General features: G+C 43.6%; 1 protein-coding gene across 2 annotated transcripts in view; it reads left to right on the forward strand.

The window, feature by feature from the left end:
• Positions 1 to 4614, forward strand: part of PTCH1 (patched 1) — a 213867-nt gene extending 209253 nt beyond the window's left edge. For both annotated transcript variants that reach the window (XM_073545959.1, XM_073545958.1), the window contains exon 24: positions 1238 to 4614. The gene's annotated coding sequence lies outside the window, so the exon portion shown is untranslated. The remainder of the gene's footprint in view (positions 1 to 1237) is intronic.
• The last annotated feature ends 15781 nt before the right edge of the window (positions 4615 to 20395 follow it).

Consider the following 20395-nt stretch of genomic DNA (forward strand, 5'->3'; position numbering starts at 1 on the left):
TAGAATTAGTAAATCTGGAGCATCTTTTCTTCATGTGTGCGATTCCTCTGTATTCCTCCTACAATGTATAAATAGATAATTGGTTGTCACTAGAGTTGAGCGACTTTGGTCGGATCGGGTTTCGTGAAACCCGAATGAAACAAAATTTGTTTCAGATGAAACTGGTCCGACTAGGGCAAAAAAAGTCGCAGTTTCGTCCGAAACCTGACCCAAATGCAAGTCAATGGGAAATAAAAGTCGTCATTCAACGGATGACAGTCATCCGCTCAATGCCGACTTTTATTCCCCATTGACTTGCATTGGGGTCAGGTTTCGGACGAAACTCCGACTTTTTTTGCCCTAGTCGGACCAGTTTCATCTGAAACAAATTTTGTTTCATTCGGGTTTCACGAAACCCGATCCGACCAAAGTCGTTCAACTCTAGGTGTCACCATATGTATGTATATATATATATATGTAATATATAAATACTGTGGGTACTGAAAGTATTCAGGAGACCCCTTTACATTTTTCACTTTTTGTTTCATTGCAGCCATTTGGTAAATTCAAAAGAGTTCATTTTTTTTCTCATTAATGTACACTCTGCACCCTATCTTGACTGAAAAAAAAAACTGAAATCTAGAAATTTTTGCAAATTCATTAAAAAAGAAAAACTGAAATATCACATGGTTATAAGTATTCAGACCCTTTGCTCAGAAACTCATATTTAAGTCACATTTCCTTGTGATCCTCCTTGAGATGGTTCTACTCCTTCATTGGAGTCCAGCTGTGTTAAATTAAACTGATAGGACTTGACTTATGAAGGAACACACCTCCCTGCAAAAGGGTGCATCTACTCAATACTGAGCAAAGAGTCCGAATACTTATAACCATGTGATATTTCAGTTTCTTTTTTACTAAATTTGCAAAAACTTAAAAAAACTTCTACATTTTTGTTTTTTTCAGTCAAGATGGGGTGCAGAGTGTACATTAATGAGAACAAAATGAACTTTTTTGAATTTACCAAATGGCTGCAATGAAACAAAGAGTGAAAAATTTAAAGGGGTCTGAATACTTTCCGTACATACCCACTGTATATATCTAAAATGGGAATAACAGAGTAACAACACAACATAGTGTTGAAAGGAAAGATGTTGCAGCATTGGTATTTCTTTTGAAATGCAAGAATTTACTAAAATAGACACAGGTCATCTTGGCAGTTCTAATTAGACAGTTAATCCTTTTTATTTTATTTCAGAGTCAACATATTCTGAATTATTGATGGCCAAAGATGGGACAGAATTTCCAGACTGGTTAATGAAAGCTGCTGGAGGTTTTATATAATGGACATGCTGCATCAAGACAAACAGTTCATTATTACTGTAATCTATTGTACAAATGTGTTAAATATTGGTATAAATATTTAAAAGGTGTATACATATGTAATATACAAAAGAACTATGTAAAGTTAGCGTAACTGCGGAGTTCCTTGACTCCTTTTTACAGATTGGTCAAAAGCTTATTTGCCCTCTCTACTTAATGTACAGGATTTGTGCCACACTTTAATCTAGATATAAGATCCAGTGTATTTTTCTGCTGCTTAAATATTGTATAATTTACTTGTATAATTCCTATGCAAATATTGCTTACGTGATAGGTGTTATTTGGTGTGTGTAAAAGTTTCCTGTTTTGATGTTTAATGTTCATATCACAACCCTGTGGTAGTATGTTACTGATAATTTTCAAACACGCTATGCGTGAGTATCTCTTTTCTTTCAAATGGGCAGATATGAAGAATTTGTCTACGCCAATGTCGTGTTTTACCTGTCCTCGTGTCTGGATGTGTGCACCTGTCTCATGTGATACTGTAGAGTCTGTTCCACTGTGTTCTGTATTCTTGGTGTTCTTGTGTAAACCTGTAATGTTTGGGAGTCTTCGCCCATCCATGTTCAGCACTTACTTGCAGGAGAAATGCATTCTCATTAGCAAACGTTATTTGCAGACTTTACAAAATCAGTCTTTTATTTATACCCTTTGTGTGTAGTTTAGCGGAATGTCGACTGGTTTGGTGCCATTCCAGCTTAGGGGGTACTTGGCCATTATGGGGGTTTCATTCACCACTGGCTAAGTGCTAATTTTTATTTTTTTTTTTGTAATAAAAAGCACTTCAAGTGATAAAGGGGATAGAACTACAATTGAATAATACAGTACATTTTTATATGGCTTACATTAACTTTTCTTTATGTTGGTGCTACTATTCCGTTTTGCTTCTGAAAATGTAAATGGTTTCCCTATCTACCTCCCTTCCTCTCTTACATACATAGATATGTTGTTTGCTCAGAGTTTAAATTTATGCTATTAATTTAATTCAGATGATGAGTTTTATGCTCTTTATTTTGTACATTGATATACTGTATACATTCTTCATATGCCATTGTGGATTGCAGTGCCGATCGCATTGCATGCTGCTCTGACATGTAAGAAGATTCATTTAAATATTTTAACCTCTTTAAGGCACTTGTTAAAATCTTCCAAACAAATCTAGCAAGGAATATGTAGCTGCCTTTCCTTATTATAAGCTATTATTACATAAGCACACTGAGACCACTACAAAAGTCTCCGTGTCCAGATCACTGCCTTATTATAGAGAGTGATAAAAACAATGGACTCTGTCTGCTTGCAGTGTAAAAGCTCTTACACATTATGATTACACTTTAAAGCTAAACCCTTATGGCACAACCTGAAAAACTACCTTCATTTCACAAATGGCCATGTATGGCACAGTGATCCTCAATCTTGTAATTGGAATTTGCTAAAAAGAAAAAGGAATTCTAGAAACTCCCTTGGTCTATGACAGATCCCTAATCTTGTATTGCAGGAAACAACAGTGTCCTACAATGGTAGGGAGAAAATTGATTGCAAAAGTACAGGCAGATATTAAGATCAACACCCATGCGTTGATTGAATATGTTCACATAATGTTGGGGACACATGTTTCTGTCTCTGTGAGGGCTTTTTTCGGGAAGCTCAAAAAGAAAAAAACAATATTTGAATGAAACCCCTATTATAGGTATTTACTTTAATGAGGCAGACAAGAGTCACTTCATCTGGACTCCGTCTGGTAGTGTCCATTTTTTTGGCAGCAGGCACAAAAGGTTGGTAGACCGCCCTTTAATTCTTGCCTTGATAAAGATACTGCCGAAACTGTAGGTTCTGTCTACCTCATTATAATGAATGGCTTTATTGGAGGTTCCATCCAAATCTTCGGGACTACAGATGGAAGCCTCAATGGAGCCACAGATTTGTGACCTGTGAACGAAATGTTAACTTGGCCTTACATTTATGCCTCGTGGCCATGGCGGTTATCTGATTGTGAATACATAGAAGCTCCAGGCTGCCATTAGGGCACCTTCAAAAGGTGACTGTTCTGTGTTTAGATCGAGGCTATACAGAATCATTAATTTGGTATTTAATGCTTTAATGATGCCATTTATACCATATATTTTATTTATTCTTAGATGTTATACAATTCCTAAGCTGGTAGACTTCCTTATCCTTCAGAGAGTAATCAAGTAAATGATCCCAGTCACAAGTTAAGCTGATCACCAGTGTACTTGTTAGAGAGCAGCACTGTGCTATCATGACATTTTGGCATTGCTAATGATAATAGACTCGAAGCTGTATTTCCTCTTCCCCAAGTCTCATACTACACACACTTACATGGCCAAATCTCCCCGCTCCCTCGTTAGTGTGTCTGCTGCCTTCTGCACAGTATAGACTTTATAAAAAAAATTATATATATAAATATATCTCCTGTCGTCACATTGGCAAAGGGAGAACAGTAGCTGGCAATGTTTTTCTTTGTATGTTTTTTAATATTTATATTTTTGTATAATAAGAATGTGTTCTTACAGTATTTGTCATGCCAGTCTATAACAAAAATATGCAGGGATATTTTTTTTATTTCTATTGGAAAACACTATTACAGCTATGGGCTACTTGTAGTGGCATTTTTATTTGTATAGAGTGCTTACTAATGTTAAATAGGAGAGAGTATATGACATTTACAATAAAGACTCATAGCATTTTAGAGTAAGGAGTTAAAAGGAAAACTATTCAAACTGGGTCTCATTGTCTGCCTTGTTTGGCAGTAGTGGGTTTTGTGTCATTTTCATTTACAAAGATAAACATATGCCATATAATTTATTTATATGAAAATTTATTTTTGTAGTGTATATAGTAGTTATCAAGTCTTTTTTTTTTTTTTGACAGAAGTATATTTTTAAAGAGTTTATATGTATTGATACCATTGTGAGACATGAAATTTGGGTACAGTGCACACATACTTTTAAAAACACCGGACAAAATATCACTTAGCCCCTTCACGGTTTTGAGTTGTTCCAGCAAGAGACCTTTACAAGGGGTATTGCTAACCACTCCAGCAGGGAATGGGTTAACCACATTGAGAGAGCATTATAATCTTTACCATACAGAATGTGTTTGTTTCATTTTTGTGATCTAGTGTGGTTTACATTTCAAACATTGAAAATGGAAATTGTACAAACTCTAAATATTAATGTTCGAACACTGATAGAATTTCTAACATGAATAAAAATTATTATAACTTATTGGGTACGCAGTTTGTTTTTGTTGTCTTTTTTTCACATCCTAATCTATTTTAATATATCTAAAATGTGATAAATTGATGTTATTTTTTACACTTCTTTCTTACTACCAGGTCCATGTACAACTCCAAGCTTAAAGTTCATAGAGGTGACTTCTATTTGGTTCTGCTGTACATTTGTATGATTTCATATATGGCAACTTACATCAGAAACCATATTGCAAGCTTATTCTCTTCTAGAAGATTTTTTTAGGCAAAATATCTCCTTTGCTGAGATAAAATACTGACCAAATACTGAAAGTGTGAAACAAACACTTTGGTCAGACAACCGCAGTTCCTGCACTGTCAAATAACAGCGTAGGCCTGCAGCTGTGATTGGAGGTATAACGTTTACATCCTGGCACTCTGGACTACTGCTCCCATCAGCCTACGCCTGCTGCCCCTAATAACAGAGATAGCAGGCGGCGGCTGATGGGAGCATTCATGAGCCAGCACCTGCGCTCTAAATAAATAATTAAATAAAACTGGCATTTGTTCCCTAGCCTAAAAATAGCAGCCCACAGCCACCCAGAAAAGGCACATCTATTAGATGTGCCAATTCTGGTGCTTTGCCCAGCTCTTCCCACTTGCCCTGTTGCAGTGGCAAGTGAGATTCATATCTGTAGGGTTGATGTCATCTTTGTATTGTCTGGTGACATCAAGCTCACGGCTTACTAATGGAGAAGCGTCTATAAGACAGTTATCCATTACTAATCCTATAGTTGTATTGTAAATAGACAGCAACAATAAAGTCTTTTATTTGAAATAAAAACAAACCACACTTTTCATTTAAAAATAAAAAACATAGTTATACTCCCCTAACGCCCATTCCATTGAAGCCCTCATCTTCTGTAATAAAACAAAATAAAAAACAACAATATCCCTCACCTGTCCGATGTTCTGTCCCATGCCTTAATCCATGTCTGGGGATTACTAGTTTTTAACTTGGACGGTGCTAAGATGCGACCGTCCAGGCCAAGAATCACTGATGAATGAGTTGCTGGGTGCGCAGCATCAGTGAGCAGCGGTAACCTCATCAAGGTCACTGCAGGTCACTGAGTCTGCATTCCCAACCTCCCTCCAGTTAGATCACCATTAGCACTCTGAGAAAAAGTCTCCCAGTGCTCTGGCACAGCTCCTCCCATACTTCTGGGTGTCTGTATCTTATTGTTTTAAATTTCACACAATACTAAGCACGGTGGCGCTTGCACACATTGATCTAGCGGTGTCTTAATGAATATGGCACCGCTGTAGGTGCATGGACACATTGATCTCCAGCAGTTTTCAGTAAAATGGCACCGGTGGCGGCGCATGCACAGATTGAGATATTGTCTCGTCATTGAGCCGGCGATATTTTCCTGAAGCCCACCATGATCTCAGTGTGCCCAAGTGCTGCCCCTGGTTAGGATGGCAAGAGCGTGGCAGTGGAGGGCCCATGGCAGATCCGAAGACCCTATTAACCCCTTAACGATACGCATTATATGGCTGCCGCTAAGGGTATTTATTCCCTCTTGGCAGTTTTAAAATGGTGATCGGGAATAAGGCTGTAGAGCCCCCCCAGAGTCGAAAAATCTCTGGGGTCTTGGCTACCGGGGGGGTAGCTGAGACCCCAGAGAACATGACCAGGGCCGGATTTTCCGGTGTCTGATCACAAAAAAAAAAAAGTGCTCGCTCTTTCAATGATTTCTCTCTCTTCTGACATGATATGCATGTCAGAGAAAAGAGGGAGACACAAAAGCGCAAATAGGGTTTTATCAAACATTACACAGAGTTGCCCACCAAGAGAACTACTCACCTGGTGAGAGTGAAGGAAAGACATATATTAATGACGGCTGCTGCAGATCCACAGGTCAGTGCAGGACCTGGTTGAAGCATACACTTAGGTAGGAAGGAAGGATCATCCCCGCGCTGCCGCAAGAAGAATTCCAAATATTGTAGAGGTTTCAACGTGGTTTATTCTACGCATTTCAGGGTTCAGGTGACCCCTTCATCAGGACAACCCACAAATATTGTACAAGAGTCAAAGGCATACAGGGTTTAAGTACACATCAGCATTTGAAAACGACACCCAATGGAACAGATGACACCCAGTGTCAAAGTTCAGGCTCATCAGAAAGTTCACATGACAAGATTAAAAGTCATCAGAGAAATACAAATTAATATCTTACACATTTAACCTTATTTTTGTTTGTAGGATAACGAAATTGAAAAAGAGAGAAAAAAAAAGGTGAGAAACACAGTCTCACCATTTCACTTCAAAGTGCTCACCACACATCTAGATAAGTTCCTTGGGGGGTCTAGTTTCCAAAATGGTGTCATTTGTGGGGGTTTCCACTGTTTTGGTACATCAGGGGTTTTCCAATCGCGACATGGTGTCCAATCTCAATTCCAGCCAAAAACGTCAAATGGCGCTGCTTTCCTTCCGAGCTCTGCCATGCGCCCAAATAGTGGTTTACCCCCACATGTGGGGTATCAGCGTACTCAGGACAAATTGCACAATAACTTTTAGGGTCCTGTTACCCTTGGGAAAATAAAAATTGGTGGTGAAAAGATCATTTTTGTGGAAAAAATGATTTTTTAATTGTACCGCTGTACGTTATAAACTTCTGTGAAGCCCTTGTGGGTTCAAAGTTCTCACCACATATCTAGATAAGTTCCTTGGGGGGTCTAGTTTCCAAAATGGGGTCACTTGTGGGGGGTTTCCACTGTTTAGGTACATCAGGGACTCTCCAAACGCGACATGGTGTCCGGTCTGAATTCAAGCCAATTTTGCATTGAAAAAGTCAAACGGCGCTCCTTCCCTTCTGAGCTCTGCCATGCGCCGAAACAGTGGTTCCCCCCCACATATCAGGTATCCGTGTACTCAGGACAAATTGCACAATAACTTCTTGAATGTGGTTTTGAACACCTTAAGGGGTGCAGTTTTCAGAATGGTGTCACTTTTGGGTATTTTCTACCCCGCAAAGTGGCTTCAAATGTGATGTGGTCCGTAAAAATAAAATGGTGTTGCAAAAATTAGAAATCACTGGTCAATTTTTAACCCTTATAACTTCCTAACAAAAAAAATTTTGGTTCCAAAATTGTGCTGATGTAAAGTAAACATGTGGGAAATGTTACTTATCAAGTTTGTGTGCTGTATCTCTGTGATTTAAGGGCATAAAAATTCAAAGTTGCAAAATTGCAAAATTTTCAACATTTTTGCCAAATTTCTGTTTTTTTCACAAATAAGCGCAAGTTATTTTAATGAAATTTTACCACTAACATGAAGTACAATATGTCACGAGAAAACAATGTCAGAATCTCCGGGATCCATGGAAGCGTTTCAGAGTTATTACCTCATAAAGGGACAGTGGTCAGAATTGTAAAAATTGGCCCGGTCATGAATGTGCAAACCACCCTTGGGGCTTAAGGGTTTAAGGACTCTTCTAAAACTGTGCACTTTCTTTTTGTGGAATGAAAATACTTATAAAAAAAACCCCAAGATGATAGACTATAGTTGACCATAAACCTTCAACAGAAAAGTTGGATATGTGTTTCTAGACTCATTTAGGCCACTAATGTTGGAGAAAACAGTAGATCGATTTCATGGTATACATCAGGAGTGAAATATTGCAATAAAATGAATCTCACCAGATTTAAGAGTAGCATGAGACCTGAGAGTAGCAGAGACCTTGATTCCAGTAATGTATCACTGTGCTACTTGCTACAGTTTAGGTGAAATCAATGTTTCATGTGCTGTAAATCTGCCAGTTCTCTAAATGCTGAGCTCTTTGTAACCCCATCCACACCACTGATTGACAGCTTTCTGTGTACACTTGTCACAGTTAGAAATTTAGGCAGAAATCTGACAATTAGTGGTGGTCGGGGGTATGCAGAGCTCATGAATATGGGGGACTACAGGTGCTTCTCACAAAATTAGAATATCATCAAAAGTTAATTTATTTCAGTTCTTCAATACAAAAAGTGAAACTCATTCTATAGAGTCATTACAAACAGAGTGATCTAGATCAATTGTCTCTGTTAATGTTGATGATTATGGCTTACAGCCAATGAAAACCCAAAACTCATTATCTCAGTAAATTAGAATGATTAGCAAAAACACCTGCAAAGGCTTCCTAAGCATTTGAAAAGGTCCCTTAGTCTGTTTCAGTAGGCTCCACAATCATGGGGAAGACTGCTGACTTGACAGATGTCCAGAAGGCAGTCGTTGACACACTCCACAAGGAGGGTAAGCCACAAAAGGTCATTCATTGCTAAAGAAGCTGACTGCTCACTGAGTGCTGTATCCAAGCATGTTTATGGAAGGTTGAGTGGAAGGAAAAAGTGTGGTAGAAAAAGATGCATCGGGATAACAGCAGCCATGAAAGGATTGTTTAGAAAAGGCCATTCAAAAATTTGGGGGGAGATTCGCTACAAGTGTCACATTGCTTGTGTCAAGAGACTCATTCCCAATAGACAATGCCAGAAGCGTCTTACCTGGGCCAAGGAGAAAAAGAACTGTACTGTTGCTCTGTGGTCCAAGGTATTGTTTTCAGATGAAAGTAAATTTTGCATTTCATTTGGAAATCAAGATTCCAGAGTCTAGAGGAAGAGTGGAGAGGCACACCATCCAAGCTGCTTGAGGTCTAGTGTTAAGTTTCCACAATCAGTGATGGTTTGGGGAGCCATGACATCTGGTAATGACTATATAATATATGTTTTACTTTTTGTGTTGAAGAACTGAGATAAATTAACTTTTTGATGATATTCTAATTTTGTGAGAAGCATCTGTATATGGCAGCTGGTTTACTAGTCCTCTAGTGATAATCTGCCGATAAAACAGTGATTTGAATTATTCATATGGGCACCTACAAATACTGGGATAGCAACTACAAATCCTAAATATGCCAACTATGTTATTTCTTTCATACATTCTTAATTCTCATTTATAAAAGACTGGCTGGAACAAAGACATGCTGCTTGCTTTACCCACAGACCAACTTGACGTACAGTGGTTGTCCAGTTTAGAAAACCTTTTTTTCTATCTTATTAGTAATTTTGAGTATATAGATATAGTGGGTGATCATTTGGCTCTCTAGCCAAAGGTGAAGAACTTTCCTACAACTAAGTGTAATAAGTAGAGTTGAGCATTCCGATACCGCAAGTATCGGGTATCGGCCGATACTTGCTGTATCGGAATTCCGATACCGACATCCGATATTTTTTCAATATCGGTCATCGGAATCGGAAGTTCAAAGTTGATTGACAGCCGAAATGACGTCATCATGATGCGCGGTGTGTGCGCATCATGATGCGCCGTCATTTCGGGCCTTCCGGGGGGTCTGTAGCGGCCTGCCGGGGGGCTGTGCCGGCCTGCCGGGGGGCTGTGTGGACTGCCCGGGATCTGTACCGGCCTGCCGGGGGGCTGTGCCGGCCTGCCGGTGGTCTGTGCACCCTGTGGGGGTCTGTACCGGCCTGCCAGGGGGCTGTGCCGGCCTGCCAGGGGGCTGTGCTGATGTCCGGGGCTCTGTGCAGGCATCGTCCGATGGGACTACAAGTCCCATCGGGCGATGCCTGCTACCATGACAGTGATTGACACATTAGCCAATGATGGGACAGTAGTAGTCCCATCATCCGGCTAATGTGTTAAATGTTAAAAAAAAAAAAAATACTACATACATACTACATACATACTACATGCATGCTACATACATACCACATATATACTACATGCATACTACATACTACATGCATGCTACATACATACTACATGCATGCTACATACATACTACATGCATGCTACATACATACTACATGCTACATACATACTACATATATACTACATGCATGCTACATACATACTACATGCATGCTACATACATACTACATACATACTACATATATACTACATGCATGCTACATACATGCTACATACATACTACATGCTACATACATACTACATACATACTACATACATACTACATGCATGCTACATACATACTACATACATACTACATGCATGCTACATACATACTACATGCATGCTACATACATACTACATGCTACATACATACTACATAGATACTACATGCATGCTACATACATACTACATGCTACATACATTCTACATGCTACATGCATGCTACATACATACTACATGCTACATACATACTACATACAGTACATGCTACATACATACTACATACATACTACATGCATGCTACATACAATACATTCATACAATACATACATAGACATACAGTACATATAACATAGAGTAACATACTTACCAATACTTGTCACATTGTTCCCCGAAGCCATTGTCTTTTACGGAATAAATATTAACATAACAAACCACAAAAATACTCACCCATGATCCGAAGCAGTCCACGAGTGTGTCCCACGACGATCTTGGGTAGAGAACTGCAGCATCAGCTGATGCTGCCGCTCTCTACGGGCTGCAGGAATCCAATGACGGAAGGTAGGTATCCTTCCGCACTGTATTCCTCCGCCACTTAAAAAAAAAAAAGTCCCTAGTCTCACTTTATGGTAAAAGCTGTGTGGTTTATGTACACCACGGCCGTGGCGTTGTCCGATTGAATGCGGACTGGTTTGCCCACAAGGAGAGGCTGCCAGCAGAGGAGGGCACTCTGATTTCCAGAAGGCTGATGGGAAGAAGAGTCTCCTGGGCCTTCCAGCGCCCTTGGGCCGTCTTCCAATGGAAAACCGCCCCCCATCCTAGAAGACTGGTGTCGGTGGTGATGACTTGCCACTGAGGCGGGAGAAAGGATCTTCCCTGTAGAACTGACGATGGTATTGTCCACCAAGTCAGAGATTGCCTTACTCTGAAAGGAAGGAGTATGGGAAGGTCCAGAGAAACCGAAGTCATGTCCCAGGCCAAAAGGAGGGACAGCTGGAGCGGATGAGTGTGAAATTGTGCGAAAGGCATTGCTTCCATGGAAGCTATCATCTTCCCCAGGACCGAAGGGGAATGGGCCTTATCCGTTTCAGGGATCATATCCCCTTGCAAAGGGCTGAAAATTTTTCCCTCGGAAGAAACACTCGGGCTAGATTCGTGTCGAATTCCATGCCCAAAAAGGTCAGACGCTGAGTAGGGTGCAGGATGGACTTCTCTTTGTTGACTATCCATCCGAGACGGGCGAGAGTATCCAGAGTTATTTGAAGACTTTGGAGACAGTCCTGACGGGACGAGCCTTTGATCAGCAGATCGTCCAGATAAGGAATAATGAGAATCCCTCTGGAGTGAAGAATGGCCATGACTGTTGCCATCACCTTCGTAAAGACACAGGGAGCTGAGGCTAGGCCGAAGGGGAGGGCCGTGAACTGATAGTGATTTTCTTGAATCGCAAAACGGAGATACCTCTGATGTTGCAAACAAACAGGGATGTGAAGATAGGCATCCTGTATGTCCACAGAGCAGAGGTACTCTACGGGTTCCATCGAGGCAATCACCGAGCTCAGGGACTCTATCTTGAAGTGGATGATCCTCACTTGGCGATTGAGCAACTTGAGGTCCAAGATTGGGCGAAGGGAACCGTCCTTTTTCAGGACTACGAAGAGATTCGAGTAAAACCCTGAAAACCGTTCGTTTGAAGGACCGGGAACGATAACTCCGGCGGAAAGAAGGGAGGAGACAGCCTGAAGGAACCCTGGGTCTGGGACGGCTGTCTTGGGGGTCAAGAAAGAAAGAAGCGACTGTTTGGGGGGGAAGAAAATTCGATCCTGTATCTGGATATGATTTCTCTGACCCAAGCGTCCATGAAAGAAGAGAGCCTGCCTCCCACCCTGGAAGAAATTCCAGGTGGGGGTGACCCGTCACTTTGAGGAGAATCTACCGGAGCAGGAGCCTGAGGACCTGGAGGGTTGGCCTCTTGATTTCCAGCGGGAGTGGGTTTATATGATGGTTTTCTGCGATCTCTGGAGTAATTAATAGCAAGGGTAGTGAAACCCGGTATATACGACATGTGGGGCAATCAAATGTAATCAAAGATATCTATATAATGGTATTAAGGAGTATGCCACCAACATGTACACCCACGGACTATAATTGTCCACTTGTACTTTATTACGTAGCAAAAGGGGGGGGGGGGGACGAATCCAGAAAACATCTCATGGTCATGATAAAATTGCTTTATTGAAGTGGTCAGGCAAGGTACAAAACAACATGCTGAAAAGCCATAAAAAATTGTAAAAACATAAACAGCAGGTAGGGACACAAAGACCCAAGTCACCACTACTGCACATTAGAATACTAATAAATACATGGTGAAATAATATTCCACTCAATGAGAGAGACACAGTGGATCCAGGCAACAATCAAAAGTATATATTCATGTGAATAATAAATTACCTGGACCCAATGGTAAATGGCAGATGGCAACCGGGGGGTCCCTGTGACCGCCCCAACGCGCGTTTCGGAACACATTCGTCAGGGGGCGCAGTGGATAGTGTAAAGAACGCTGTTTAAATAACGGGGAAGAACCGGAAATGGGGCTGACATCAAGACCGGAAGTGGTCATACATTGCTATGGTGACGCGCACGCAACCGCGTGTATGGTAAACAAAACTAAACGTCAATATGAGCAGATGACTAGGAGACGCCCACACACTCCCTGGCATGACGACAAGGGGGAGTGACGCCCAGAACACGCAGGGCCCCGCGAGACTAGACGCCCATGGTACCTGACGTCAACACAAGAAGTGCAGAGAAAGTCACACAGGCGCAGAGAAAACACTGAGGAAAGCGCCACCATATTGGAAACTGGCAAATGTGCATAAATTTCATAGATCAATAAGGGCAGCTACTGGCACAAAAAGACAGGATGAAACATATCTATGATATAGCAGATGCTAACAATATAGAATAGAGAGTTTTAAATACAAACGGCTCAAATGGAGCTAGTATAATGTATAAAGAGCAATTCCCATGGAATGATATATGTACGTATGTCTTACATAAGGAAGTATATATATATAGATATGCACTGCTAACATGTATATAATAGAGTATAGAGATTATGACAACATCAGAATTAGAAATGCATATAATAATAGTCGTCAAAATATCATATTAGACCAAAGGAAACAATATACATACATGAGCTTCAATTATGCCATAAAATCAATGACACTCCAATTGTATGTCAAAAGAGTGACAGAAGAGACTACTCACATAATCTATATAGTACCATATAAAAAAGGTTCACAATAGAGTTAATGTGTCAGAGACACCGCACTGCACTTGCTCATGGAGCCAGTGCGCGTGTCCTGAGTACCGAAGCAGTGCTAAAAGATACCTGTGGAGCAGGGCAGCAGAGGTGACCATGCGTGCTTCAGGGAAATAGTGTCAGGGTCCAGTCAGCGCTGGTAAAGTAAAGAGGCATAGGACCTGCGGACACTGAAACTGAATAGTCTGCACGGGACCTATGGTCATGTAACTGCAAGGGGGCGGGGCTTAGCGTCCTGTATTCAGATAGGACAGGACACCATACAACAACTCAGAGTCAGGCAAAACAGAGGTCACAGCAGTACGGGCAAACGAGGTACAGGAGGGACAAACAGACGGGTAGTCAGACAAAGCCAAAGGTCATACACAAGAGGACGACGTGGTACAAAGGGGAAAAGCAGAGAGAAGTCGGGTCACAAGCAGAGAGTCATACACGAGAGGTAGCGCAGTACAAGAGGGTCAGGCAGAACTCGTAACAGGGACAGAACCAGATCACAACAGAACAAGCAAGCAAGATATCAGGCACAAGGCACACGTATACAAGAGGTCACTTAACTCAGCCGAGGGCAGGAGTATAACTGACACCGGACCCAGGTCCAGTGAGCACTAAATAGCCTCCTGCTGCCAGAGAGAGGCAGCACAATTAACCCATAGTCTAACCAGGACGGGTCAAAGCAAAATCCCGTCCTGGATCATGACAGTACCCTCCTCTCAATGGGGGGCCACCGGACCCCCAGGTCTCTCAGGGTACTTGGCGTGAAAGGCTCGGATCAACCGATCCGCATGAACTGATCGAGCAGGAACCCACGAGCGTTCCTCAGGACCGTAGCCCTTCCAATGTATCAGATACTGAAGGGCGCGACGGACCAACCTGGAGTCGACAATTCGTTCCACCTCGTACTCAGCCTGCCAATCTACCAGAACCGGTGTCGGGGAAGATGATGATCCCTCCCCACTGGACCTCACAGGTTTCAAATGGGCCTTATGGAAAACATTAGGGATCCTTAGAGATGGCGGAAGACTCAACCGAAAAGCCACCGGGTTAACTGCTTCGGTAATTACATAGGGACCTATAAACTTGGGTCCAAGCTTCGCAGAGGGGACCTTGAGCCTTATACCGGGTGAGTCATAAAGGACGGACGTTTTTAAACTAATCATAAAATCGTTAAATATAAAGGACGGATGTATTTGAAGTGGCTATAACTCACCACCAGGTGGAGGTAGAGATGTGCAGGAGGCGGGGTTATGTTTGTGAGGTGAAAGCATTGTTTTTATTTTAGTTTCAGTTTAAGCTATGGTGCCGTGGACGATAGAACATCGCGTTTTTGCGTACGACAGTTTTGTCAAGAATAATGAGTGTATCACAGCCGTTCAGCGTGAGTTTCGGCGTCATTTCAATATTCACAGAAATCAAGCTGTTCCCGCTCGTAACACTATCCTACGTTGGGTTGAAGCACTCCGTACACGAGGTACACTAATGAACAAACGACCACCGGGGGCTCCACGAACGGCACGTACCCCTGAAAATGTGGAACGCGTCAGGCAAGCCATGCTGCGTAGTCCGAGTCGATCTGCTCGGAAACATTCTTTAGAACTTGCCCTCAGTAATCGTACAGTAAGGCGTATTTTGCATTTAGACCTGCATTTCCACCCCTATAAATTGGCCATTGTGCAACAGTTGGAGCGCGGGGATTACGCAGCGCGACTGAAGTTCGCACATGAGATGGAAGCAATTATTGAGCAAAACGACAACCTTATTTTATTCATGAGTGATGAAGCTCATTTCCATGTCAATGGCATGGTTAATCAGCAGAACTGCCGTTATTGGGCCTATGAAAATCCGAAAGAATTACATGAACGACCGCTGCACAGCCCTAAGGTAACGGTGTGGTGCGCTATGGGCAAATATGGCGTGATCGGTCCGTACTTTTTCGAAGGCGATAATGGCAATAATGTTACCGTGAACTCACAACGTTATATCGCCATGATAAATAACTTCTTTGTTCCTGAGTTACGACGGCAACATATCCCCATCTCTAGTGTGTGGTTTCAACAAGATGGGGCAACGGCCCACACAGCCGGAGCAACAATGAACGTTCTTCGCCCTCTCTTCCCTGGTCGCATCATTTCCAGGTTTGGCGATATTAATTGGCCTCCTAGGTCCCCAGACCTGTCCATGTGCGATTATTACTTATGGGGTCACCTCAAATCACGTGTATACAAGCTTAAGCCTCGATCATTACAAGAACTGAAGGAATCTATTCGAGTGGAAGTTGCCCAAATCGACAGAGTTGTGTTGGAACGTGTTGATGCCAACTTCCAAGAACGCCTTTGGAAATGCATCACTGATAATGGCCACCACATGGCAGATGTTGTTTTCCACACTTGAATTTGTCAAATGCTATTAGTATACGTAACCAAATCTGTGAATACATTTATATTTAATAAATATTTAACGATTTTATGATTAGTTTAAAAACGTCCGTCCTTTATGACTCACCCGGTATTTTTGGTGGATAACCATACCTTATCTCCGACCTGAAACACTGGACCCACGGATCGTTTTTTTGTCCGCAAAAAATTTAAATTTGTCCTGGGCCTTCGTAATTTTATTCTGGACCTCCCGCCATACCTCCCCCAACCGCTGGATCGTCTCGTCCGCCCCAGGACACCCAGAATTCAAGCGGGAAAATTCTCCAAAATGAGGATGAAACCCATAATTGCAAAAAAAAGGAGATGTACCCGTAGACTGGTTAGTGCGGTTGTTAAATGCAAACTCAGCCAATGGTAACACAGAACACCAATCATCCTGTCGGGCTGAGGTCAAACAACGCAGAATTTGCTCCAGAGACTGATTGGTCCGCTCAGTCTGCCCATTAGTCTCTGGATGGTAGGCGGATGAAAAGGACAGACCAATACCCAACCTCCTACAAAAAGCTATCCAAAATCTGGACACAAATTGCACTCCCCTATCAGACACCACATTCAGGGGTACCCCATGCAACCACACCACATGCTCCACAAACAATCTGGACAATGTTTCCGCATTAGGTTGAGCTGCCAAAGGTACAAAATGTGCCTGCTTACTAAACCTGTCCACTACGACCCAGACCACGGTATTACCCTTGGAAGGGGGAAGGTTGGTGATGAAATCCATGGACAGATGAGTCCATGGTCTCTCAGGAATTGGCAGTGGTACCAATTCCCCGGCCGGCCGGTTATGGGGAGTTTTCGCACGGGCACAAACCTCACACGCAGACACATACTCCCCAACATCAGAGGCTAAAGAAGACCACCAGAATATTCTAGCAATGGCCTTCCGGGTCGCTGAGATCCCTGGATGTCCACCCAGAACTGAGTCATGGAACTCCTGGAGGACCTTGAGACGAAACTGAGCTGGCACAAAAAGTTTATCCAACGGCTTAGCTGGAGGTGCAAGAGCCTGGGCTTCTCGAATCTCCCGTTCCAACACATTAGAAACCTCTGCCACCACCACCCCAGGCTGAAGAATGGAGGATGGAGGTTCCGGGGGGGAAACAGGATCAAGACTGCGTGACAACGCATCCGCTCTGATATTCTTGGATCCTGGTCGAAAAGTGATCGAGAAGTTGAATCGGGAAAAAAAAAAGTGACCATCTAGCCTGTCTGGGAGTCAACCTTTTAGCTGACTCAATGTAAGCTAGGTTTTTGTGGTCCGTGATTACCGTTATAGGATGAACAGCCCCCTCCAAAAAATGCCTCCATTCTGCAAAAGCCAATTTTACGGCCAGAAGTTCCCGATTCCCCACCTCATAGTTTCTCTCCGCAGGGGAGAACTTCTTTGAGAAAAAGGTGCAAGGTCTTAAATTGGTCAAAGTGGCGGGTCCCTGGGACAATACCGCCCCCACCCCCACCTCTGAGGCGTCTACCTCAACAATAAATGGTTCAGAGGGGTCCGGTTGGATAAGAACCGGGGCCGACATGAAACATTTTTTCAAAAACTGAAATGCCGTGTCACGGCCCCTGGCCCTGCCGTTTCGGCCCCCGGGCCCCCTGCCACGCTCCCCGTCAGGTCTCCCAGCGCACGCAGCCATACTTACCGCGTCCGGCAGCCGCGCTCCTCCCAGCCCCGACGCCGGCTTCCTTCTCTGTGCGGCCGCAGCTGGTGACGTCACCGCGGGTCTCGCGCATGCGCCGTAGGCCGCGGTCAGCTCTCCTCATCTGACCCGGCCTCTGGCGGCGCCCTGCCCTGAGGGCGCCGCCGGGCCAATGGGAGCACAGCGGCTGCTATATCAGGTCGTCCTCCCTTAATGGAGGCGCCTGACCGCTGTTGTTCTTTCAGCACCTTTGGGTCCGAACGCTCGCCTGTCATCAGGCTCCTTGTGCTAATCTATCTTGTCCGTTCCAGTTCCAGTCCTGTGTCCGCTCCAGTTCCAGTCCTGTGTCCGTTCCTGTTCCAGTCCTGTGTCCGTTCCTGTTCCAGTCCTGTGTCCGCACCTGTTCCAGTCCTGTGGTCGTACCGGTTCCAGTCCTAAGTCCACACCTGCTCCAGTTCCGGGATCGTACCTGTCCTAGTCCTGGGTCCGTACCAGCTCCAGTCCTGGGTCTGTACCTGTTCCTGCCCAGTCTCCGTACCTGCTCCAGCACTGCCTACCCGACTCCGTACCTGCTGTCCATCACAAGCCGCACCAACCCGGGTTCCAGCTCGCGGTCCAGCTCCAGTCCAGTCTACCGGATCTATTCCGAGCTGCCCCTCTTGGTTCCGGCTACCGTGGCATTCGAACCCCCGGACCTGCGCCTAACGGTCCCTGTATAGGGGTCGGCCACCTGGTCGCTCGTTCGGGGTCCCTCGGTGCCACGGTCCAGAGGGACCACTCCGGAGAACTTCGCTCTGCCTAGTACGGTGTCCCGAGTAACAGTGAGTAACATGCCGCTACCGCTGCGGTTGACCAATTCTTGATATCGGCCCCCTTTTGAGTCATGTCTGTGAGGGGTTTAACCACCTGTGAGAACCCGCTTATAAATTTCCGATAATAAATAGCGAACCCTAGGAAACGTTGCAGACCCTTCAAATCACACGGTTGAACCCACTCGAGAATGGCCTGCACCTTATTAGGATCCATGCGATACCCTTCAGCAGACACGATGAACCCCAGAAAGGACAGTTCCTGAACAAAAAATAAACATTTTTCAAGTTTAGCAAACAGTCAGTTCTCCCTGAGCCTTTGGAGAACTGCCCGAACATGACCAATGTGAGTCTGTTTATCAGGCGAGTAGATTAAAATGTCATCCAAATACACCACCATAAAACGTCCAGTCAAATCGGAGAACACATGATTTATGAAATTTTGGAAGACCGCTGGAGCGTTGGTCAGGCCGAAGGGCATGACCAAATTTTCAAACAACCCTTCAGTAGTGAGAAAAGCGGTCTTCCATTCATCTCCGTTCCGGACTCGGATAAGGTTATACGCTCCCCGTAGATCTAATTTCGAAAACCACTTAGCTCCGGACAACTGATTGTATAAATCAGGAATAAGTGGAAGGGGATAAGTATTCCTTACAGTTATTTTATTCAACTCACGAAAATCGAGGCATGGGCGCAAACCACCGTCTTTTTTTTTTTACAAAAAAGAACCCTGCCGCCACAGGAGAAACAGAAGGACGAATATGTCCCTAACGGAGGCTCTCGGAAATATATTCCTTCATCGCAGCCCGTTCCGGACCCGAGAGGTTATACAGGCGGGCTTTGGGCAATTTAGCACCTGGAACCAGGTCAATGGCACAATCAAATGGGCGGTGTGGTGGTAAAACCTCAGCCTCTTTTTCGGAGAAAACGTCAGTATAATCTATCAGGCACTCCGGAATGCCTTCTAGACCCACGGACGACACAGACACAGAAACAAGACATTTCTCAGCAATAGGGACCCCATTTAACAATATCCCGAGATTCCCAATCAATCACAGGATTATGCAGCTGTAACCAGGGGAACCCCAACACCAGTCCCGCAGGCAGGTTGTTCATTACAAAACATGAAATACGTTTCTGGTGTAAGGAACTCACTTTAAGGAGAAACTCTTCAGTAAAAAACACAATGTCATTCTTAACCAGTGGTGTTTTGTCAATAGCAACAAGGTGAATCGGAGTTTCCAACCTAACTGTCCCTAACTTACACCTGGCCACCAAGTCAGAGTCAATAAAGTTCAATGATGAACCGCAATCCACGAAGGTAGAAGTGGATGTGGAGACACCCCCACAACAAAGTTCCACTTGAAATGACATTTTAGAAAATGCAGAAAAGGGTACCTGAGAGCCTGGGTGACCTCCACGATAATCACCCGGGCTCAGTCGCTTGTTGGTTAGTGGCCGGGAGGGGCAATCCTTTTTCCAATGTCCAGACTCGCCACTGTGAACACAGCATTTTCTCACATGCCGTTGTCTCCTTTCTTCCTCCTTAAGGTTGATGGTTCCCATCTCCGTGATTTTCAATGAAGAACTGGCTCCCCTTCCTTGAGAGAATAATGATGTCTCGGTTTGTATCACTCCCCTT

Source organism: Dendrobates tinctorius, unplaced genomic scaffold (assembly GCF_039654945.1).
Source record: "Dendrobates tinctorius isolate UK_male_01 unplaced genomic scaffold, ASM3965494v1 ptg000144l, whole genome shotgun sequence".
Classification (NCBI taxonomy): Eukaryota; Metazoa; Chordata; class Amphibia; order Anura; family Dendrobatidae; genus Dendrobates; species Dendrobates tinctorius.